Here is a 25,975-nt window from a genome sequence, read left to right on the forward strand (position 1 = left end):
CAAACCCTGCTGTAGCTCACAAATCATTAATGCACCGATAACAGATCAGAAATAGCCACTGTAGCTCCTCACTCATAAAATAAAGATTCCTTCTCTGACATGCTTTCCAAACAGCCCTAATCAGGCCCTTTCCTCAGGGCAGGAGAACAATGGCTCTGGCAGCCCTTGCTTGGCCATCAGTTCATTTGTTATTCAGTAGCTGCTAGGCTGGATGTTCCTATGCAGCTCGCCATAGATGTCTTGCTTACTCCTGAGGTAGCACATAAAAATTGGCGTGGTCTCAACTGCTACTTTATGAAAAGTACATAAGATGATCAGATGCCAAACCTCTGTGGCTTCTGTCCTAGCGCTGCAGCCTCTGCTTCAGGAGGCCAAAGGAGGATCAGACCTGGCACCATTAGGTCACCTGCATCTGTTTCAACACACCTGAAGCCCAGAGCATGAGCAGGTGTCTGTGGGATCCGAGCTCTGCCCATGCTCTCTATACACAGTGTACGCTCCCCTCTCTTGTAACAACAACATGTTGGAGAAAACCAACAGAAGAAATGGAAAACAGGAAGGAAGGATAAAGAAAGGAAAAGAAAGATGGTGGGTCTAGGGAGTACAGTCTCCATTTCCTTCTTTGTTTCCTCCCAACCTCCACATTTTCATGCATTTTCTCTGTCTAGAGCCAGTTCTTCCTCTGCCTGTTTTCTGAAATGTCACCATCTTTCTTGTACCCCCTGTACCCACACTGTGAGGGTACCATAGGCACCTTTCCAGCAGGGATGCGCAGAGCAATGTGGAACATAGCTAGGATTTTCAAAGGGAGCTAAGGAAATCTTTATGGAGAACTTGGTGAGAATTTGGCACTTGGCACTCTTCTGCTCTTTTGAAAGTCCCACCCTACAGGAACAATCTAAACAAATGTATGCCCCAATGCTGATAAATCCGTTTGGAAAGATATCAAAGAAAAGCTTGCTGGGTTTGGAGACCTTTGAAGAAAGAGAAATATCCTGCCAACCTGACGCTGAGATCTATCTTATTCCACCATGTGGTCCGAATCATCAGTCCTCCACGGCTCCCCTTCCTCCTCAGGGCGTGGAGGGCAGCACTGCCTCACCGAAGAAAGGAATTTAGGGGCCAAGAGGACAGCATAATTTGAGGAAGATTCAAATGAAAAATTACTTAACAATGGAGTTTGTTACTGTGTCTAAATATACCTCAGTGAGTCAGATTACTGAAAACGGCAAAGCTACGGAGCAAAACCATAGCCTCTTCTCAGCAGTCAGCTGGCTTCATTCACTAGCCTGGCATCTCTTTCCCCTTATGTTTTTAATATCATAAGAGTGGTTGGGGTTTTTTTAAGTCTACAATAAGTTAATGTTTAATGGATCGCCCTGTGCAGTTCTTGGTGTTTACGTGTTCTCCAACTAACCAAATTTGTAGAGCAAATTAAAAGTCTGTAAGACTGGTACAAGTGAATTACAGATATTTGTTGCTCAGAAACTATCGCCTCATCCAGTCCCACATGCTCCCATATAAATGGTTTCAATTATGTTTTCACCTTCCCCAGCAATATTAACATCTCTCGCTGTTGCTGGCCAGGGCTATCGCTCCTTAGTCTGCTGCTGTTATGGTTCCTTGCACATATGCTTCCTGTGAATGTACAACCTTGCACAGCACCGCAGTCCCCACGTTTGCAGGGTAACCTATTAAACCGGGCTGGCTCAGGACCAGGCGTGATAGTGGAGCATGGGAGAAGGAAAGGTGGAGACTACAGAGCTGTCGATGCTTTTTTTACACTAATGAGATGGGGGTGTGGCCTCTTTCTTCCACTGAACAAAATATAAATAGCCAGCAAGAGTTTTCCACTCCGGAGCGGGACAGCCGCTGCCAAGGGAACCTTGCCGGCACCCTGCCATGAGGGGACTCGCTTGGTGCCTCCAGCTTCACACATGGGTGACTTTGCCCAGTCAGTCTTTAGGCTGACTTTAGACTGACTGACTTCAGGACCTTTAGGTCCTGAGACACCTCCCTCCTTCAGACCCGGGTCCAGGCGTGACCCTGGGCTCTGCCCCTGTGCCCACCCAGGGACCGTCCTGCACGCACCTGTGAAGGAAGCCACTAAATTCCTCACAATCCCATGACACCAATGGGAGAGCATGGCAGCCCAAGGCGCTGCCTGCGCCATGCTCCCGCTGTAAGTGTGAACATTACCCACTCTGACTGGTAATATGATGATGGTTTGGGTTGGTTTTCCACATTGCTGAGGTCTCTCTGGCGATGCAATGCAAGGCAGTCAATGTCCTGATGAGGGGATGGAGCCCACAGTGGTGCTGAATTCAACTATACCTCCATGGGAAGGGGTGAGGGAATACCCCCAGTCCCACCCTGTGCAGGGCAGCCAGAAAGCCAGTGGCCATAGTTACTTGGCACAGCAGGACCTGGGGAAACAAAATCAATTGTTTAGGATTGAAATCAACAGGAAAAAGAAATGTGGCTCACATTGTCAATGGTAAAATTCCCACTGCTGCTGTGGGACCAGGATCAGGCCCAGGCTGCACCCCTGCACTTTCCCGAACTAATAAGGGTTTAAAAATGTGGATTTCAAATGGTGGTTTGTTTCTGGCTGACCTGTTTGGCTTGAACTGCTCTGTGTCTTTGACTGTTGGGCTTATTTTTAATCTACTGTATTAGCACACAGATTTAACCACGAATAAAACATTACCAACTTGGACTGTGGTTCCTACCCCTTGATCAGCTGAACCAGTCTGAAGTCCCCCAAACCTACTGCGATCCCCCCACAACATCCGGCTCTCAGACCAAAGCACTCCCTCACAAGCAGTGCTCTTGTGCAGAACTAACAATGACCAATCCCCTGACTTGGGGCAGCTAGGGATGAATGGTGGATGGTGTGGGGTGTTTGGGTCAAAGAAACTTCTCACGTACATATTTGGGTCAGGTTTTGTCATTCGATGTCAATGGTGGGCTGTGACATTCCGACATTCCTCTGTGCTATTTCCCCCCCTCCCTCCCTTCTATTTGAAGAACTAGATTTTATCTTCCCGTCCCACTCCCTTGCCTTCACCCTGTGCCTATTTTACTAAAGCCTGCCTTTCAGGTCAGTGTGCTGGTAAGAGATTAATTTTGCACTGCGAGAAACACCGAGCAGAGTATTTCAGCTTTGACATACGAGACGTCTGTTATAATATTGCAGTTTTTCTAAATTAAATATTAGGAAAAATTAAACCCAATTGTGGTTCGTATCCCTATGGAAAATATTTCTGTTCAAAACAGTCCCTCCACGCTAAATGACTTAAGTAACTGAAAACACAATAAATATGCAGCAAATTAAAAACCCAGATTATTCAGGTTTTAAGGCTTATAACTAAAAGTGGTTTAATGTTTCATGCCTAATAATAGATTACTCCTATCACATTTCTAACCTTTATTTCTACCAGCTTTGAAGTCCAGCCATATAAAGGCTGTTTGTAGAACCACACGAAAGTTAAAGCAAATATTACTCAGAGTGATTCATATGAACAAGAATTTGCAATGAAGGCAGAGGGTTTTTTGTGTCTGTATCAAAGGAAATGAAATGTTTGCAATATTTTCCAGTTGATAAATGCATTAAAACATTTTAGTTGTGTAGTATGAACATTGCTGACATAAACAGACTTTGACCTGAAACAGATTGTATTAAGCTCTCTGGGGGAGGCAGCATTAAAAGAAATAAAAATAAAATAAATAGAAAAAAAGAAATTCCTAGATTTCAAAATCTGCCACAAGGTCACTGCAGCCCTTAATTAGCTGAATACATTAAGGGAAGGCTAGAACACAGGCTCTGAAAAGAGAGCAAATGTGTGTTTAATCCTCTGTTCTTTGCTTACAGATTACTCTTTCAGAACGAGTAACCTTATTTTCTCTTTAAATATCTATTTACCTTTTTGAGCTTTGCATAGCAAAGCAGGGTTTTCTTCTCCCCTTCTCCCCCCCCCCCCCCCCCCCCCCACTGTTGCAAAAGAAATTAATTTGTTGCTAGTTGCTATGCATTGGCAGGATTTCTGCATAAAGAATGTAAGTCATCTATCTTTGTATTCAAGATATAGTTAATCTGGCAGTTAAAATACTTTGGAAACATTTTGATGACTTATCTGGAAAAGTAGCTTTGCATTTTCAAAGAAAATTCAGAACTGTATTGCGAAGGGAAGATAAAAGATATATGAAGTGTTTGTTCCAAGCGATACTATTCATTTAAAGATCAGAATGTAACCCCACCCAAGCAATTATTGTGGAAAAACAAGACAAAAATTCTCATACAGCTTTCTGACACAGTCTTTATTTGGGAAACAAAATAACTGTATTACAGTTATAGTCTAATGGATTGCAAGCTGTTTTATTAGAGTCAGCTGAATCCTGTTTAGCATAAAAAAAGAACTCTGTTTGCTATCAAGAACACATTTACATTAATATGACTTTGACAAAGTAAAATAAAATCACATTAAGATGATGTAAGTAGATAAGACAATGAAATCTCTGTGAGATAGTTTTGGCTCACCGATTAGAGTCAAGTCCCTACAGGAAAGAAACATATTTTTACACTAAGTATCCACGTGTTTTTAAGTTGTAGAGTAGCCAAAATTAATTCCGTGCTTAAAATATTTCCAGCAAGAGAAAAGAGAAAGTTTATCATTATTATTGTTTTTATTTTTCCCTTGAAAGGTAAAATTTCTGATAAACCACATTTTTATTTGCAATAATACAAACAAGTTTTGTTCTCTGCACTAGCCTGTAATCATCCTGATTATTGCAGGGGACTTTCCAATATAGAGCAGCTGAAAACAAGGTTTTAGATTACATGGTAATTTAGGAATGCATGAAAAGCCAAGCAGTCACCATAATAGAGCACTGCATAAAAACTTCATGGCTTTTACAGCAAAACATAACATATGTTTTGTGATTCATTCAAATGGTTGTTTTTTTTTGTTGTTTTTGTTTTCCTGAAAAATATGTGGAGCTCTAGTATTCATCCTGTATTTAGGGAAACTTACTCGCAAAAAATGATGACGACACCACCACCCCAACTTTGATGTCTCTCTTTTTAGTCTGGTCATTAAAAGAACGGCAGTGATGGATGGTGATAATGCTGTGGATTTTATGAGTAATCAGGCCTTGGCAGCCACTCTATTTCTTTTGCAGTGAAACTTTAATATTCCTTTGGCCGTGTGTAAACTGTTTCTGCTTTTGGAACTACGCTGCACAAGTTACTCACCAAGCATTACAAAACAGTTATTACCCAAAAGTTAGCGCTTAAATTTAACACCTGACAGGCTGAAGTCCACCCCCCCAGCACACAGCTCTCGTGTAACAGCCCTTCTGTGTCCGGGCGCTGCTGCCTCGGGCAGGAGGAGAGCGGAGGAAGGCAGCGGGCTGCTGGCAGGCCCTGGCAGCAGGGATGAGATGGATTCTCCAGCTGCATGCCCAAGCCCTGTGCACAGGACAGAGCACCCCGGGCACCCCTGCTCTCCTCGCCCCCTTTCACATGCTTTTCAGTGAACTTGCTGCAGCAAACACCAGGTGTCTCCACTTAGCTGGGCTACAGCTCCAGAAAGGGGGCTGCGACCAAAGAAAAACCCAACAAAACGGGGTAAATATATTCGGGTTTTTATTTCCATTGCCTCTAATCTGTCTGCTGCAAGACTGCGTGCGCGGGGAAGAGAACGCATGTAAGCGTGGATATCTCGCACCGCGGTCGTATTTTATTTTGTCACTTGATATGCCTCTGTCAGGCGAGGCAGGACTTTCCAGAGTTTGAAATAATCCAAATTCAATCACTTTAAAGCTGCTACAATATGCAAGTCCTGGCAGCCGTTTTAAATTAATGGGACATCAGATGTGCTCTGATCCTCTCAATTTCCTTGGGCAAAAGAAATTCTGCTGCAGTGGTAGCGGGAGGGGAAATACAGGGCTATCAGTAAAATAAATGTCAGCTTTTGTCTGCTGGTAGAAAAACGCATAAAGCAAAAAAAAGAAAAAAAAAATCCCACATTATTTATTCCTCTGTAATTAAAATGTATTTCTATATGCAGCAAGGATTATCTCAGTGGTTTGGACAAGTAAACACAGCGCAGTCTGATCCACATGAACGGACATTAAACCAAAATACAAAACTGCTTTTCATTCGGTGCTGTACAAATACAGCTAAATATTTTGTTTGGGTCTAGATGTTTATTTTTTGTGCCTGCTGCCCTGTTTATCACTAAAAATGCTAGAATTCCCACCTTGAAAGCCCAGTTCCGTGGCATAGATGGGATTTTGGCAGGAACTGGGGGAAAAAAATCCAAACCAAAAGCTCCATAGCAAGGTGCCAGAGCCCATGAAGATGCACTTGGTTTGGAGTTTACTTAGAAAACGTAAACATTCATTGGGTTTGTCAAAAGGTTTGCAGACTTGAGAACCTTTTGATCAAACCTGGGCTGTGTTTTGAGGAAACCTACACTGGAATATGGTTTTCAAGATGCAATTCAGTAGCTTTGCTTCTGAAACACAAACAAGCCCAAAAATTCAAATGAAGGCTCCGAACCTTGCATAAAAGCACAAGCTCTTATGGTACGTGGTTTTTGGTGATCTGGAGGGTTTACCACCCAGGGCTATGTTTCATAAGTATTTTTCCTGAAACGAAAGTACAATGCAAGCTGTTGGAGTTAAATTGAGGACAAGGCATTTCTTTAATTCTGACTTTTCAGTTATTTGCTTTGTATGAGGAGAGCCTGGCTGCTTCTGTGCTAACTGGGACTCACATTGCCAGACAGTATGTTTTAAGTTATTTTTAAAAATGCTGGGTTTTGAAGGCTCTTAAATCCTTTGATGTAAATGAAAATAAAATCATGGTCTGGAACCTAACAGAGACTTTTAATCTTGATCTTAAAAGCATGAATCATACTACAGCATAGAGTAAAACTATTTTCTGTCCTCTGCACTCACCTTTATACGCACTGATATTTGATATTTATAGGTGGCAGTTAGAGATCTCAGGTAGTCCCAGTGCCTCATGCCAAGCTCTGTACACAGTTACTGCCTTGCCACCTATGCTGAGATTTCTACAGCTTGCCATTTGTCTCATTTAAACATGACATTTCAAGCAAGCCTGATTAAAACAAAGCAAAGCAGAAGCAAAAAGTCTCAAATTCCAGGTGAGTAATGTTAGGGCAACAAACCAGACCAATTATGGCCCTAGAGCAGGAACACCAGGGGCGAGGTTGGGGTGCTGCAATAAAATTGCAGAAAAACTTCTCCCATAGCCACCCTGGAAAACCCAGACATCATTTTCTGCCAGAGCTGGGGCAGAGCCTGAGCCCGAGCCCAGCACAGAGAGAAAGCCCAACTGACTGGCTGCTCCCCTAGGTCCCAGAAGTGCAGCCAGTGCAAGGATGCCAGGTTTCAAATACGGCATGAAGAACAACCAGCTGAAATACATTGATCAGATTTTCATACTGTAAAATTCTGACTTGATGCTAGAAGGAGAGCATCCCCTTACAGATCTGCCAGCACAGGTGTCCCTTCCCCTTGCCTGCCTGGAGCTCAGGTTAGCAGCTGCCAGGATGCTCCCTCTGGATGAGCATTCTGTAGGGACAGCAGGTACCAAAACCCATTGCCTCTTTTAGTGGTTCCCAAAGGTAACAGTGAATTCCACTGAGGATGCTCTCCTCAGACCAAAGTGCTCCTCTGAGATCCTCTGCCAAGCCAACTGCCTGGCAGCTGCAAGGGCACAGCAGGGCTGATGGCACCAGGTATATCTGACATTTCCCTTTGTCCTAGTGGTCATCCCAAGAAGTGTTGAGAAGCTGTACACAGCCTATGAGTGCCCAGTTTATGAACAGACAAGTGTGGTGGGAAGGGGAACCAGGCCCTTGAGGTGCGCCGTGGATGTTGTCAGATGGCTTTTATTCTCCAGGATCCTGGAGTTTTTGTCCCAGAAGAGGAGACTGTGATCAGCAAGAAATGAATTCCAATATTTGTTTACATGTCACACAGTCTCCTCCCATCAAGTATGAAGACTGCTCAGGATGCTTTCCTTCCACCAAGCCACGACAGAAGAAACAAGCAAGACAGAAGTTCATCTCACCTATATGAACCAGACATTGAATCCCCATGTCTGAATCCTTCTAGATTAAAAACTCTCCATTACCTCCACTGGAGTTTTATGAAGAATTTCAAGATTTGTCCCTAAATAAAAAGTACCAAATTAATATAATAGCATGGTGAAGTTTCTATTTACTGCACACAACAGTCAAGATACTCGGACTTACAGCTCCCACTGCAACTGCAATCCAGTTTCCTTGCTCTTACATAATGTGTTTATCTACTATGAATGGAGTTATCTTTAGTCCCTTAAGAAGCACATATAATTTGGCTGTCACAGTTTCCACCACCTTGGAATCTCCTGCCTTTAATTTTGATTAAATACTGTCTATAGCATAACATTAATGGTGTTTCCAACATATGTGGTGACAATGAAATCAACCATTACATACATATTGCACGTATATTTGTAATGTTCAAATACCATTTGTAGAGACAACATCTCAAAGTAACATAAAGAACTGATCTTGCTAAATCTAACAGCCCCAACAGTACTGCCTCCTCTCTGTTTCAGGCTTTGCAGCTGGGCTTTTCACTGTGAAGTAAATTCTCTGGGCCAAGCAGGTGGAGACAGCAGATATGAACCTGCCTCAAGTTCCTTCCCTACCTTTTCTGCCATGAAGACTCCTCCTGTTGCCTGGCCACAGGAAGATGGTGTTCCTCAGGACAGAATGCCTCCTGGCACATGCTGCAGCATCCAACCTGCTGCAGCAGTGCATAAAGGGAGATCACCCAGACGCCCCTTTGCACTGAGCTGTGCCCAGTCCCCAAGGAGAGATTGCTGATGCTGTCTCTGTTTTGTAAGGAAATGAGGCAGGACATTTAGCAGTTGAGAACCGAGGCTTCCTAATTAGCCATCCAGTAGTGCACTGACAGATGGCTGTTTCTATTTTTGCCTCCCTTACTCCAGGCCCATTCATTCAGCATGCTCCTTTTAATTACACAGGATCATGTGCCCAAAAACCTTGTCCGCTTTTTCCCGAGTGCATCAGTTGGTCTAACAGGAGATGATATCTTTTCCTAAAACACCACTTCAGTTTCCCCATTTGTTTTGCAGCATTGAAGACAACCTCCAGTTTGTGCCTGCTTGTACTTGGCAGCTCCCTTGAGCTTCAGGAGACCAAAGGTTTTCACAGAAGAGCAAATATTACCTCTCCCATGCCCCAGAGTCCCCCCACTTCCCACATACCTGCAAGCCAAGCTGGCAAGGAGGAGCATCAGAACACAGCAAAAGGCAAGAAAGATTCAGCACAAGGCAATCTGTATTATCAAAAATTCAAGCAAGGCAGCATCCCATAAAAACCTAATAAGTCTCCCTTTCTCCCTCAAAAGCACAGGTCCTCAATTCAATATACAGTAGGGTCAAAATATATGCATAGGCTTAGCAGCCCAAGAGTGACATGTTGTTTCATTCCTCTTCCTCAGACTCTGTATCATCTTCCTATCCCAAAAGCTTTCCTAAAATCTTGACTGTATTTTCAAACTAAGAATGTCCTAATTTGCAAAATAAAGAAAAATGGGGATGAAAAACAAGACTGACAAAAGCCTGGGGTGGGTGACATCCAGCACAGCTCTGTGGGAACCAAACTGCAAGCTGCCCTCCATGGAAAAGCAAAAACTGGCAGGAGCCCAGCTGAAGGGCTCAGGGCTACCTGAGCAGACCCAACACCACATTTCTGGAAGGATCTCAACCTGGAACTCACTGTTGTTGTGCAACTTACAGGGAATGGCTGTCACCCATTTATGTCCTGTGATCAGTGGCCCTGTGGAAAACCCAGCATCAATAATGAGTAAGTAGCAAATAATGTGCTCTATCTTTCCAGCCCTGGCTACAATGAAGACCATCAAGTGGTACAAATTACTTCACCTTAGTGATGTTGATTTCTATGACCTGGGAATCTAGCCCAGGTTTCATCTGGTTCACAAGGGAAGTAAACCATACAGTATCATGGCATAGTTGACAACGTAGGTAGACCACAATTTCCACACAATTTGGCTGGGGGGGGGGGGGGGGGGTGTAAGGGTATTTGCATTGACAAGATGGCACAAGCACAGCTTACCAAGTGTAGAAAAAAATCCAGCCACAGAGAGGCTTGGTAGGGGCTCTGGCATCAAATTTCTGCAGGACCTCAAGCTTTCTAAAGAGCCTGTGGGAAGCTGGGAAAGCTCGTCTAAGCCATGTTTCTAAGAATACTGAGGGGCAGCTTGACACTCTGTCGAGTGCTGGAGGTTGCACTGGACATGCACGCTCAGCCACAATACCATTAGGGTTTTGCTCATCTGGCACCTCTTCCTAATTTACTTAATTTCTATTAATACCATAATGTTTCTGGTTTGAGCCTTTATCAGATGCTGCCATGTGTTACACAAAGCCAAACTTTGGAAGGAGGCTTTGGAAAGAAGTCATTTAAGGGGGCATTAAAAAACGCCAGAGCCCTGGGAAGGGTGGCTGCCAAGCGAGGGGTGGCCGCTGTAACTGTAAAAAGGCAACTGGGTTGGTTTTCTGCAGGCCTAGGCCAGTGCTCTCCTGCCTGGCAAGGCCCAGCAGGTGCCTGGGGGTCTGTGGAACATACTGGAAAGTCTATGAAGGCTAACGGGGAAAAGACTAACCTTGCTGACAGCAGCTTTCCACACCTGGCTCTGAACCTCTGTTGGAAAATGGAGGCAGGGATCTGCAAATCAGGAGAGGTTGAAAACCACAGCATAAGCATGTCCCAGCTCTGTCTCTGGGGTAGCCAGTAATTGTGTCTGATAATTACTTCTGAAATAAACTGCTCAGTTACTGTGATCAGTAAACACAGGCAGAGGGTGGAGGTTAGCACTTTCTGTCCTTTGCCTTCATCTGTGACCCAGTGACATGTTTGTCATGGCTTGGCTGGAGGACATACGGAGCTCCTGAGAAACGGCTTCCAGAAAAAACCTGTACACACGGTATCTGAACAGTACCAATCAACAGTTTCATTGGTTAAAACTAAGAGCTCAAATACAAGTAGCAGATGAGAAGAACACAGCTGTTGACGCTGACATGCTTCTGGCCTTGTGGAATGATGATGAACAGCTGGAAACGCACGTGACACACTGGGGAATAGGGATGAAGTGAAGAATTTCAGGCTCACTGGAACATCACAAATGAAAAAGCAATCAAGTGAGGATTCTGAATTCTTCCTTTGAAAATCATCTGTAGATCTTTCACTGCTTCATACTAGAATGGGCTTCAGTCCCCTGGCTCTGGGAAGACACACGATAGGGCTGCAGGCTTCCAGGTTGGCCAGGCCCACTCAGGCATCCTGAAAACCTCCCAATACAGGAAAAAACATTTAAGGTGGATGAATATCTTCGGGGAGAAGAAAAACCCCATTTCTCTGTTTGTGGCTGAATGAAGATCTAGGCTGGGTTCACAGCAGAAAATCTCACTTCTTGAAGGAGGCTATTTTTTTCCCTCTGAATCATGAGACAGTTAGTGAGTTCTCCGTGCAGAGCACGCTGCTCCCTACACATTTCCAAGGCCAGGTGTGGATCTGTCAGCTCCAGGACTTATCTTCAAGCTACTCCCCAGGGGAGCCAGTTACTGAAGCATTGGAAGCCCTGTCTAGAGCTACCTTAAAACTAAAGGGAGCTTGTCTCTGTATTTCAATGGCATCTGGTATTGTACTCCGCCATAAGCTTTAATTGTTCCTGTTCTGGAGAAAGCCTTTGTTCAATACAACTTCATGATGACATCATCCAGGACTGTGCAAAAAAAGCACAGCCTGGAGTAGTCAGGCATGTGATGATGTATAAATAGCACTGACAGAACAATATTATAAACTCTATTGGTACAGCTGAGATAAAACTAGCAAGTTGCTGATTCATCTATGATATCAGCTAGAGGGATGGCATGAGGCTCAGCTACAATAAACCTTCTCATCTAAAAGCATATTACTTCACCATGAATCAGCTGCTCATCTCTTTCATTCTTTTCAGAAAAGCACCTGTCTCTTCCTGCTTTGATCCTCCATTACCAAACACATGAAATATAGGGCCTGGGTTTTATTTCTTCTTCCCCTACACTGAAATACATTGCAGTCAGAGATTTCTCTTAAGGCTTTATATACACGTAGGAAAAGCAGAAGCATTCCTAAAACTGTTTGCCAAGTGCTTGGTAGTAGTGAGGTTTATGTTATTGTTCCTTGCTATGTTTCTAACTTGCCTGCCTCTAGAAAAACAAACAAGGGACCATTATTTCAATAAACCTGAAATACTGAACCATACTTCCAACATCTCTGAATCTGTAATGACTAGGTCATTTTATGGCTTTCAGTAAGATACATGCAAAGTCAAATGCACGGCCACATACAATATGCTTTTCAGAGAGACAAAATGAAACTTAAACACCAAACCTAGAAATACAAGAATTAAAGGAAAAAAAGGAAGCCAAAAGACAGGTGACTTGCTCCTTGGAACACATCAGCAGTGATTACTTCTCTTGTGTCTTGCATGGCCCACAGTTTATGCTCTTGTTTGATTTAACTTTTAAACTATCTGGACTGTAACATCAGCCACATTGATGCTAAGCCCCCTCTTCACAGGAAGATGCTGGAGGAGAGTACAGGGCCTACAGTACCAAGAACTAGTGCCAGAGCTGCAAATACATGGGCAGCTGTTCTTGGGAAGCAGTCTCAGACTGCTGCCTGTCTGCTTCCGGAACACGCATCACAGCAACCACAAGCTGCCCAGTGCAGGATGCTAACTGGCTGCAGCCACAGATAAATAGGCAGTTCCAGGAATCCCTCTATTGTGGCAAATTCTCCCCCACAACACAACCATCATATTTTTAGACACAGTTAAAAGAGTTGAATGTTTAACTTTCAGTTTTTAACACTAAATTGATATGGCAAAGGGAAGCATAGATAATAAATGGCAACTTGTAAACAGGCAAATTATGAGGTTTCTATCCCTTCATGTTGGACAAGCTCTTCTGTAACCAGCACAATACTTCTCAGTGCAATGACTTGGGCTAATGAGTAGAGGCAGGACACTCACAGCCTGCTCCATCACCTCTTGCATGACTGTCTGGCCTCCACAAAGCGTTCTATTGCCTGTGCATCACCTTGTGATCAATGCATAATGATGACAAATATCTCTAGCAGCGCAGAAGACAACAGGTCACCCTCTCCTTGTGAATACCTTCCTGCTGGATCTCAATGTACAGTGGGTGACAGAAATAAGCTCTAACAAACGCAGTTGCCTCGCAATTTAATACCTATGATTCCACTTACTCGTAACCTACTAAGTTTCTGTGTGCCAGCAACTTAAGTCCACATTCTGTTCCCCAACAGCATGATCTTACACTGTGATCATCATTCACATGAGCGTTAACTAAATGGACATACCAGACTCATTAGAACAGTCTGCTTTGTACAAGTAAAGAGCTTTATCTACTGACTGCATCTTGGTTTGCATGAAAGCTAAGTTGCTTGTTTAGGACCATTAAAATGAGCAAGGCTTATACAATTAGGGAACTTTATATTAATTTTTAAAACTTGCAGATGTTGCAACCTACACATGTACATATGGGAGTAGCACCAAATGTTGTGATGACAGAAAAAAGTTACATTGGCTGGATTTTAAAATTAAGGAAGCAGGAAAAAGAAAAATCTCACCCTACCACTATCAAGGCATTACACGTACCTAGTTTTGCACACATCTTTTAGTTAGCAGCTTTGCATTTCTGATAGTGAGTTAATCAGCTAATTTTTTTATGAGCACAAAACCAATAAAATACTGTGGGGGAAAGGGGGAGTGGGAGAAGGGGCAGTGGCAACAAAAAGCCCTTATTTGCTTATGACATATTTTTTTATTCACTAAATCCTTCTTGCTATGCCCAGAGAAGACCTTTGCTGCATTGTAAGTTTCAGAGAGCAGTGCCAGGAGTAATCCTACATATCTGCCACTTGTGTCAACATAGAATCATAGAATAGTTAGGGTTGGAAAGGACCTTAAGATCATCTAGTTCCAACCCACCTGCCATGGGCAGGGACATCTCACACTAAAGCATGCCACCCAAGGCTTTGTCCAACCTGGCCTTGAACACTGCCAGGGATGGAGCATTCCAACCTCCTCTGGTGTGAGCAGTGGTGGGCAGAGCACCCTTTAGGATGTCACTTTGACACCTCTCAAAGAATTTGCAGCTCTAGCATTATTTTGGCTGGGGATGCTATTCAATCAACATGCCAAGGTGCTTTGCAGAGGACACTGAAGTGACTCTCAATGTTCTACATAAACAAGATGTTTTGTATTATCAATATCTCCTTTGTATTCCAATTGTATGTCAGTACTGGTAGAACCTACTGATGCTAAGACCAGCTTCAGCTTTTGAAGTTTGGGACAATAACAAAATAACCTGCTATTTTTTTATGTTAGTAATAAAATCTGCCAGCAATGATGATTTGATTGTCGCCTTAACAAGAAGCCTAGCCAAAGGAAACCTTCTCAATAAACAGGAGATGAAGGAAGTGGATGGGTTGGCTGTGGATTTTCTAAATCTAGTCCAAGAAGCTGGTAGTTATGCTTAAAGTCTTAAATTTTATTTTGGACCCCATCTTTCCAAAAGATTCCTTGGGGGACAAAGAGAAATTGTAGCATTTGCCACTTCTTAGGATAAAAGTTTTGAGAAATGAAGCAGAGCCAAATTCTATAATTCCTGTTTTCCTGAATCCATCAGAAGCAGCCAAGGAGCAAGGACGGAAGCACTGCCCCAGCATGGCAGGCTCTCCTAATTGCCATCTTCCTTGGGCATCCCATCCTCTTTCTCCACCTGCCCTGCCACATGGTCAGCCATAGGGATTATCCTGGGCCTTGGGGCTGGGGGAATGGGTGCCCTTGTATTGCACTTTAATCCATCTGGGGGACTGCAGCTGCATGTACATAATAACCAGATAGTTTGTTGAGTTTATATATATACATATATATATGCTATGTTCTCGCTCTCTACTTTTTTCTATATATAACATAGCAATGCCACTACAACTATAGGCATGCTACATGGGAACATATCTTTCCTATGTAATCAGTCCTTAGGCATCAGTGTTGCCTAAGTGAGGTGGAAAGAAGCTGGTTTATAGTGCACTCCTAAGCAGACAATTTCAACTTTTGGCATCTCTTCCCCAATATCTCCACCACTGGTGAACATGTGAATGTAATGTTGGCTCACCACAGTCTGGCGCAATGGATTTTACAATAGAGCATTTTGATAACACCATAGACTTGCATGTGAGTAAGACTTCCAATACAGCAGCACAATTTATTCCCACTTCCAGTGTAATGGAGTCTTCCTGATTATTTTCACAGCACTGTACAAGATTTTTTGTGTTGTTTTTTTTTTTTCCCCTGTTGCACAAAAGGAAAAAAGCTCCTAATATGTTCCTGAAATTCCTTGTGAAGCTAATGTGACTTGCTCTATCAGCAAGAGAATGATACTAGAATGAACGAAAGTCAATATTTTTTCTCAAAGTTTCTTAATATTCAGTCCTCATATGGTGTAGGGGATTAAACTCTCAATTACACAAAGGCAAATACACAGAAATCTGTCAAAGTTAATAGAGTTATTCTCGACACCTGAGTAATTTGTCCCTTGGTATGATTCATTCTCCACAATCCACACTGAATGTCCATAATGACTGCTTCTATTCACTTACATTTTTAGCTCTGTTATAATTCTATTTTTTTCCATGTTTCACAAATTGCTGGAGTCAGTTTCTTTCAGATGATGCTGTTTCCCCAACTTGGCTTCCCTATGAATAACCTCCATCATCACTATGCTACTTTTGCTTGAATGTTTCATTTTTAACAATAAACATCTATCCCAGATGCCTTATTTTCAGCTTCATTAAATGTTTTACTAGTTCATATTGAGTCATGTCAATATTTACCTTGGACACGATTCCATATCCTTTAGTTTCTAATACCAGAATTCTCCAGACAAGCTTATTGTTCCTGGCTTGACTTCTCCAAGTCACAGCTTAAAAATTTTTGACATACTAAGTAAGATGCAAATTCACCCAACTATTTGCTTTGCTGAGTGCTGCCAGTTATGTCTATTCCAAACATCTCTGAACTGATTTACTTCAATTTCTGTGTGCACATGGCCCCCAAACCTGTAACCAGTTACTCTGAGATAATTTCAAAGCCATTTGATAACAGCAATTAGCAGAAGAGAAAGCAGAAATCAGATATCAACTTTCTGGGTGTAGTACCACAACAGATCATTTCTACTGACCTTTTGCATCATAGAGAAAGGGTGTCAGGAAACCAGGAGGGATTGAGGGATTTCCACCCCCTGCACCTTCATGCTGGTCCTCACTGCACAGCCCCGGGTACTTTTCTGAGAGATAGGACTGCATTTCTTCACCCGAGCTCTCTCCCCTGCTCCTGACCAGAAGGGCTGATTTTTTCCAAGCCATGCACATCATGGAAGTCATTCTGCTGCTTCTTGTACTAAGCTGTGTACTGAGCAGGTCTGAAGAAAAATAGTGAGAACCAGCAGGATACCATGTTTACTGGACAGGACGACAGCAGCAGAATGTAAAGGTGGGTGGAACAGATTCTGCCCCTTTGGCAGCTGCGTAAGAGCAACCTCTGTCTTTGACAAGAAGTTGGCAAGAACTAGAGTATGGTAATGACAAGATGTGTAAAGGAAAAAAAGCCATGGGCATGGAGAGGAGTAGCATGGGTGTCAGGGGATGGTTTTTGGGGGAGTGGACAGCCAGTCTCTCTGTGGGACCCCAGTGTAAGGGATATCTGAAACAGCTCAGTGTGCTCATCCCCAAGTAGTCCGGACTTGTTGACCACAGAGCCATCTGCATCCAGGATGCTCCTCATTGCTGTAACATGCTTGCTTGAGCAAAGTTGCTCTAAAAACGTACAAGACAATGGGAAACAAAAGTTTGAGAAGTGGAATTTTCTCAATAATTTTCTCAATCTTTATACTGAGTTTACTTCAGGTCCTTTTTCAAAGCAGTAGCACAAAAAATGTAGTGTGACGTTTGATATATTTTTATTTTATATTCATGTACTGCACTGGAATAAAACATTTTGAATTTTATATTGGATATAAAAAAGCAAAGGTGTCAAGCTGTGAAAGTGCTTTGAAAATAACAAAGGACTTTATGTGGGATTGTTTGAGGTCATTTTATCTGTTGTTCCTGACAGTATTTAAATGCCTCCTTTCAGTCTGAAATGCCTTTGGTTGTCATTCACTGAAATCAGTGGTGGAGACTAGCAAGGCAGCTGGGCACATACCATAAGGGGTTACATGGGGAAAGATTTTGAGATCTCCAAAGCAAGTATTATACCTCTGCTGTGCACCTATGTTTCACAAGAGGTGTCAATTTGGACTAAAGGAGTAAGCCACCTTCTTTTGAGAGAGGAAACAATTTCACATCATGCTGACTTCCCCAAGCAAACTAGTTTTAGGAGCAGGTCAAGGAGATGGCTTTAGCTCTCAACCCAGGTGTGCAACAGTTCTCAGATGAAATCCAGGGTATTAATATGAGTTCACACTGCAACAATTTCAGTGATGGCCACATATGCAGATACATGGGGCTAGTTCTGAAATACCTTGCTTAGATGCTTTAGCAACAGCAGCGCAAGTAAATAATTTGTGTATTTAGCTCACATGCTATTGCTAACATCCCAGAAAGACTCCATCGGCACAGTGTAATGAAGCTAATATTTCTGCGCACCCTAGACCGCATTACAGCTTATAGACAGTTCCCCTCTGCTTTGACCCAGAAGGGCTGTACTGCCAAGAGGACAACAGAGGCTTTATTTGTTTTTGAAAGAACTTGCTCACCTCTAAAGCAGAGGTGGTTGTTCTCCTTTTTCGTCTAAGCCAGAATCAGAAACAGTTTGAAACTGGGATATTCAAATTCCCTTCTCTGCCTTATGTTCCCCTGCACGTATACTCCAGTGAAAAAAAGCAGCTTGGTACGGGAAGGGAGATGACACAGGATGCGGGACCACTGTCTCCCACAAACATATGCGGCCAAAAGATAAAAGGGAATGGTTGAATACTAGATTAAATGCAAGTTTCATGTAAATGATCACTTACAGAGACCTAATAAACGATTCTGTGCAATGCACTGTCAGAGATTTTTCTCTTCCATTTTTGTTTTGCATGTGTATTTAGGAGCTTCTCCCCCTTGGAGGATAATGTTCAGGTTTTAAAATTTATATTAATCTGTCATTACATTCATCTGTCACTCTGTGAAAGGGCTTCTTTTTTAATAAAGTGTCCTTTTTTCTTTTTAATGTGTTTCATATCAGAATGGAGTATTTAGAATAAGCCCTTTCAACAGCAGTACTTCACAGGGTGGGATAACATGCAGGAAGATTGCTTTTTGTGTAGTATGATCTCTTTCAACCCAAACAACTAATCAAAGTTTTACAGGTTTTGTATTTGCCCTGGTGGGGAACTGGCAAGGGTCTTCACTGCAAATCTCTGCTTCCAGTGCACAGGACTCAACTAGAGACAGTGGCTTTGCTGACAGATGCCCAACAGTTCTTTCAGGCAGGACTTGTACTTTACCCACTCTCACCTCCTGGTCTGGTGCAGTTCTGAAAATCCCTCTGTGAGGTTCAGCCTGTGCAGAGGGTGCCCATGAAATCCTCGTGTTTCTTGTTGCTGTCATACAGTTTTACAGGCTAACTGCTTGCCGAGGGTCTCACTGGAGTCTACAGCTGAGCCCCTGTGACCACAGAGGACACCTTTCACTCTGCTGCTTCAATGCTTCTTTTTCTGAGCTTGCTTTACCTTGTGACCTAACTAAAAATGGCATCATATTACTGTGTCACGATCGGTGTGTTCACTTCCGCTCATTCACTCTCTGCTGGTATACTTTCAATTATTCTTTCCCTGAATTGTTTTTGTTTTCTATTTTTTTTCTTCCCATCAAAATACCTGGAAGAATTCCAGTACCTTTTTCCTGATGCTAAATATGAGCATTTTATTTGCTAATGTCCACTTGAATTTGATCTTGAACAGCATAATATTACACACAGTATTTCACATAGGGCCCATGATATTAGTGCCAACTGCAAGATAGGGATGATAGTCCCACCTGTTTGAGTTCTGATTTCTCCTCAGCTCTGGGAATTTCCATTTCACTTGTCTTTATTCCCACCAGCCATCCTGCATTTGGCCATATGATCGCTTTCCTTCCTGGAACATGAAACAGAGAGGACAGTCATTCAGCCTGCAGGTCATATACCTAGATTATCTTTCATCACTAGGCAGCTTTGCTGACACCAATCTGATTTCTTCTTTTAGAACAAGGGGAAAACCCTTCATGAAAAGACAGAAGATGCAAGGATGCTCCTAATTACTCAGTGAAAAAAGGTTCAAGGCTCAAATCTTATTATCAGCCTCTATAGTGGAAATACAGTGACTCCAGTATAAGCAGAGGAAGCACAATGGTGTAGCTGAGATCCAGATCAAGATAAAGGTTTTGGAATATGCTGCTCTGAGTTGCCTTTTTTCTTATATTTATACACATATATTTTATTACAGACATCTCATCTCCTGCTTTATGAGTTATTTTGAAGGTTTACTGAATCTGAGAAAGTAGAGCAGGAGTTCAGATTATGAACTTTGACTGCTCATGGTTTATTCAATATTTTTAATAAAGTTTGAAAAGATTCCCTTCCATCAAAGAATGTCCCCTTTGATTAATCAATTGAATTTCGTATTTTCTCCATGAAGAATACAAAGCAGCATACCCCTTTGCCAGTTGTTTACAGGCAGCTTTGCAGCACACAATGGAACAATTATTTTCTAAGTAAAAAAGCTGTGATCAGAAATGTTAATAAACCACTTAATAATATAGCATCTTTTTCTTCTATTAAAAAAACACACAATAAAGACATACAAAGCCATTTTTCATATAATCTGCATACTTTCCAAATTGCATATTCAGGGAAACAAGAATTGTCTCAAATGGCCTTCTTCACATTTACATCTGTAACAGCTGCAGTAGCAGTTCTGTCAGGTTTGATTTTATTCAGTGTTGCAGGATCAACATAAAATCTAGGCTGAAAATTAAAGGGAGTAAATGTCCCCCTGACAGTCAAGAGAATGATTTTGGTCCAAGAGTATTTCTGGCCACAACTCACTTTCAAAAGCAGCTTTGTCATTTGTGCCTGGCCTAGTCCCAATAAGTGCTATTATGATTTGTTACATTTTCTATAGAACCAGGAAACCACTTATTAGCCCCATGGTATTGTATTGAGCTTCAATTATGTAACAGTCATTATTCTGCTGAATATCCAAAGCTTTGTAAGAAAGTTTTAGTTCTGGAAAGAAACGTACAAGGTTCTCAAATGATTTTGAGAAAGATCAATCTCCCCCTTTTTTTGCTAGTTGAAAGAGGAAAGGTCCCTTCTTGATATAAATCATGAATAATGTGAATAGACTTTTTTCTAAAGAAAAACTCCTTTTTCTTTGAAAGCCATTGATAGCTTGGGATTCAAGCAGAAAGGAATAAAAGAAGAAATAATAGTTTCTTCCTAGAAGAGAACATGATAGGTATGCGTCCAAATTAGCGAGATTTTAATTTAATTATAACCCAGGAGTGTGCGTGCATGTGTGATTTGCCTGCTTATAAGCGAGGAATGAGGGTCTCTCTCACATGGAGTGTGGAAGAGGAGGGGGCAGGTCTTCAACTGGTGTTAAGCCTTGCTAGGGGCCCCTTCATGCTGTTCTTGCAAAGATGATGCAAGGATGCAACCCACAGTCCTGTGTGCTTATTTAGCTGCCCTTTATGGTTCAACAACACAAACTGTTGATACCTAATCAAATCTCAGTGCCCTCCCATTTCCAACTGGTCTGAGCCATCTGCACCTCCCAGACTTGACAATAAATTAACTACCATAAAGTAACTAGGTAACTGGTTACCTGACATCATCCTCTTTCTATCATCCTTTAGTGTTCGAAAAAAAACCCACAACCCCAAAACACATATTTTTAAAAAGCACTGACATAAAAATAAAAATTCATCAGCTCCAAGCAATTCTGCCCTTCAGAAGTCATTTTACATGATTGAAGGCTTCAGCTTCCAGTTCTCAGAGGCTTCTCCAGTTCTCAGTCAGGTGTGAATTTTTCTCTGCTCTTTCAACAGCCAGACAGGGCAGTTCCTGTAACCAGGTAAGAGTCAGTCCAGCTGCTGGCTCTGGGTTTTGTTTTTAGTTGAAACTGAAATGCACCACACACACAATGCACATACAACACATACATGCAACAGCTGCTCTGCCTTAGAGTAGCAGGACTCCCTGGTATTCTTAGGAAATGGAAAAGCAATGTTCCCAAGGCTGTCAGGTACCCAAAATGATATTTCTTTAACGTATGATCAGTTCAACTGGTATTTTAGTAAAATGACTCTAGCTTTATGCCAGCTGAAGAGAAAGTAGAAAGCAAATCAATAACCTTGGGTTTTTTTCAGATAGACTTCAGTATTTCAAAAATGCACAGCCAATGGAAATCTGCTGCCAAGGTTGCACCCATATTACAAACCCAAACAATTCAAACACCGCTGCTACAACTCGGTGTAACTACAGCCGTTGCATAGCAAGCATATGTATGCTTGAGTGCATGTTTTGCCCTCTGTGAGGACAAGCAAGAAGAAAGCAAGTGATACTACATTTTGACTACAACCATGTCATACCCTGGTTATTTTTGCAGTATAAATGAGTTATATATAGGTCAAATGCATTTGCATTTCATTCACTAATTCTACTCAGAGCACCATTCAAGCTCCCTTACTTTTCGCAGTAACAGGAAAGAGTTTGGATACCCAGTATATGCTAAAAAAAAAAAGTGAATTGAAGTAGAATGCATTTGCAAGTTGCACATTTATTGGATCAAGTGAAACAAGGCATCGAGCCAGAATCTGATCTTGTTTGCCACTATGCAAACGATGAGTAAGTCTGCTAGGGTCAACAGAGCAGCAGTGGAGTCACATGAGTCACAGCACACTGCTCTTCGGAAAGATTGCTCTGTGGCTAAATATACTATTACAGTTGCTTCAAGAAAAGCTCTGCATCAAGTTCTAATAAATGCTGGCAGTGATAAAGCCTAAAGGATGAACAGGAATTAACAAGTGGCCTTAAAATCTTATTGAAGAGAATGGAAGTTTTGTCTGCACAAGAACTGAAGAAACAGAACTTTGGTAATGACCTAATTTTTCCACCACCCACATTTAGCCACCTTGGTGGGGGGGTATGGGGGTGGAGCAGAAAAGGAAACAGATTTTTTTTTTCAGGATCCAAGTGCAGAAAATACTAAACTCAATAGATTAAGTTTGCACAAGTTACCCCTCAAATATGTGATAACTGAGTTAGTTTCACTATCATTTTAATCAGGCTTGTCCCAGTAAACAATGCCTTGCTCCTCTCAGGGAATGCATTAAACAAACCCACTGTTATCAGTGAATGGGAACAGCCACACCAACACCAACACAGCACTCTATCCCAGTGATGCAGCAAAATGATAATTACAATAAATACCCTTCATATCTCCACCTGGTACACACAGTGCTGAATTTGGAAAAATGAGAAACCGTAAAAGAGAAGGAAGCCCTTTGGTCTTTTCTTTTTTTCAGTGGGATCATAATTTAGTGCTGTTACAACAATAGTTTTAGGTAACTAAAACTGCTTGTCAAATGTAGGTTTGCATTTTTTATCAGAGCACTGAATTAAGAGATTTCATAATTCCTTGTGAATTGCTCTCCTACCTAGTCTTTCCACTGGAAACCTGACTAAATGAGTATTATTTCTTCTTAAGTGGTTTTACAGGTCGTTTATCTTAGATTTATGAGTATCAACCTACTTTAGAAGGTATTAGATAGCTTTAACATTTGACACGTATTCTCTAAATCATTTACAGTGCTCTCCATTTGCACTAGACGATCAGTAATCTTCTCAATATTAGGTTTTATTGACAATGCACCATATAGAGTACTTATTATATGTAATGATTTAAGATAGGTGCAAGATTTGGAACTAATAAATCCAAAAGCTCATTTTTGATTGTTGACACAGAGCTGAGAAATAATGTGCATCTGTCTAAATCACACTGTTTCTCAACAACGTAACACACATACATGTTTAATCTGTTAGGAGCGCAGTGCAGAGATGTGCAAACAGATCCTAACTCTTGCATTGAGCTTGATGCTTAAAGCTCTGCATTTACTCAGAGTAAACCACCAGTGGGTGTGAGACTCCTCTATCTCATGGAAGTGCCTGCATCTGCCTTACACCATGTGGCAGGTGCAGGGGACTCAGCCCAGGTCTTCTGGTTCCTGAGCGCTGGTTCATGCCCAGCTCCACCTGGCTCATTGCAGGCTACTGCTGCTACTGTCCAAGCCAACAGGCTCAAGCAACTCAAACATGACTCTCTTACACTTGAGTCACACTTGAGATCAAGAAGCATTTTGCCTGAGTAGGCAGGTAGTAAAATTCAGATTAAAGGCTTAAAAATTACCCCCATAATTTATATTTGGAGACAATATCAAAAGCTGTCATATGTAACTAAGACAAACCTTCATGTAGCCCTACACAATAATAATTTCACAGAAATATTGGCATTGATAGTAATTGAATTCAGTTGAATAATTGATTTGACTTCTTTAATAGAAGATCAGCCCCCGTATGTATATTACTCACAGAAAACTGTAGTAAAAGAAAAAAAAATTAAAGCAAGAGTCCTTGGTAGCAAATGAACATCTCTCCACTGAGTTCTATAGAATTAAACTCTCATCTGCAACCCGTAATCCAAAGGTGTGTCTTTGAAATGCAGTCAGAGAGATCTGTGTCAGCCCTGCTTTTACAGTATGTCATTGGAAATGCTTTCTGGGGCATAGGAGCTGCATGAACTGGCAATTTGTTAAGTTGAAATGGGACATTTCAGAAGAAGGCTAGAGTGATCTCAGACCAAAACAAACACAAAATCTGAATCCTGCTTTTATCCCAGCAGCCACCTGGCAAGAAAACTCCAGTGAAAAATTGACGTTAGTGGCAAAATTGTCCTGTGACAATTATACATGACTCTAATAGCAGGGAAGCACAGGAAAGAGGCAGCCTCTTCTCACCTTGATCATTTAGAAAAACAATCCCAAACCCCTTACTCAGGCTACAGGTGTGGCAGGCTCACTCAGCTGCCTACAAATGATTTAGTAGCAGACAACTGATGTTACTGAACATTCAGAACTCCAAATTCCAATCAAAATAAAACACCTTTCAAAGCAGCAGAGTGAACATCACTGTTACCTTGTCTTACTTTGGTAAGGGCGGGCACAGATTTGCTGGAGTAAGGCAATGGAGGAGCTAAAAAAAACACAACAAATCCTCCCAAATTAGGGCTCCCTGGCGCCATATGCACACCTCTGGCCTTTACATGAGGGAATGCCTGCAGACCCCCAACCTAACAGCACATTAGCAGGCACTTTACTAACCTGCTGTGAAATAGCAGAAATATCACAAGCTCCATTTTTCCTATTAGTGGAGCTATCTGCCTTCTGCAGTGTGGTATCTACATTTTTGTAAGCTTGTTTCATTCACTTAGTTCCTAAATCAGCAAAATTTAGCTATCTTCAACATCTCTCTGTGCTAAGTGAAGTTTCGTTTACTACTGTGAAGAAGGGAGGAGGTCAAGAAAGCTTGGGAAAAATTGTTAGTATGATCTGTAATATGAATTTGGCAGAAAAGGAATTGAGAACATTTCTTTGGAAAACAATCAAAGGGCAAAGTTTTCCTCTTGGAGCTGCATGGTAATTTATGACTTAACACTCCAAAGAAACTTGCTACTCCGATGATTACAATAGCAAAATATTCACTGTCTGCCTGACAAAGACGGTCATTTTTTCTCCCTTCGGCAGTATCTTGCTATTCAGTCAGGGCCACATGTGTGTCCCTCAACATGTAGATAAAGGTTGAATGATGCATCTCTGCTCAGGAGCATGCACGTTAAATATGGCACAAAATGACATGACAAAAAGTAACAGGGCTGGTGGCAGAAGTGTAGGCTCAGTGTTGCAGAGCATGATGCATGCTTTCTCTTACCTGGATCCCCGCACCTCCTGGCATACATGAAAGGTCAGTGTCTTCATGGTTAACCACTTACACCACCTCAACACACACAGGCTACCAATAAAACTGAGGATCCCGAGAGCCTTGGAGATGAGGAATCTTCAGCCTCCTGTATCCATTCCAGCTGGGGTCCATCAGCAACACAGTATTAAAGTGTGGAACTTACTGCCATCAAACAGTATGGTAGCCAGGAGTACAGCTGAGTTCAAAATAGGACAAATTCATGGAGAAGGTGCCCTTTGATTTCAAGCTACTGTTGGGTCTGGGTGCACAGTCTGGCTCCACAAGTTTCTAAAGTACTTATCAGTGGAAGTGTATGCCTTCATGCAGTGAATCACCCTGAGGGTTCTCTGTTCCTATACTGTTCCCTAAGCATCTCCCTTAGCCAATGCTAAAGCAAAGATCCTGGGACACTGGCTCTGTCCAGTCACATTTCTTATGCTATAACCAATATAACAATAAGAATAGACAAAAAAAATTGTCTTGAGGTTAAAAGATGTAAGATTCAAATTTTAAGAACATGTTGTATAAGAGATCTTCAGAAAGGGTTAAAAAGAGCTAAATGAAAACTTAAATATTCACATAGACCAACTCAGGGGAGGAAGGCAAAATCCTGAGGCCTTTTTTGCAGTCACTGAAGGAACTGGCTTATCTAGCTGGTGCTTCAGAGCACACTGCAGAGGCTTCCACCATGAATCACCATCCATATCAGCATCCCAAACTGATACAGCTC

At 42.0% G+C, this 25,975-nt stretch overlaps 1 long non-coding RNA gene across 1 annotated transcript; it reads right to left on the reverse strand.

The window, feature by feature from the left end:
• LOC133267001 (uncharacterized) lies at positions 1-25,706 on the reverse strand. The gene is made up of 4 exons (XR_009742602.1): positions 25,216-25,706; positions 19,224-19,324; positions 1,996-2,426; positions 1-1,960 (listed from the first exon to the last, which is right to left on the reverse strand). It is a non-coding gene; the product is annotated as an uncharacterized LOC133267001 (long non-coding RNA).
• Between the last annotated feature and the right edge of the window lie 269 nt (positions 25,707-25,975).

This window comes from Pezoporus flaviventris, unplaced genomic scaffold (assembly GCF_033815535.1).
Source record: "Pezoporus flaviventris isolate CSIRO_AGI_PZ_B2104156 unplaced genomic scaffold, CSIRO_AGI_Pfla_v1 ptg000001l, whole genome shotgun sequence".
In the NCBI taxonomy this organism is placed as follows: Eukaryota; Metazoa; Chordata; class Aves; order Psittaciformes; family Psittacidae; genus Pezoporus; species Pezoporus flaviventris.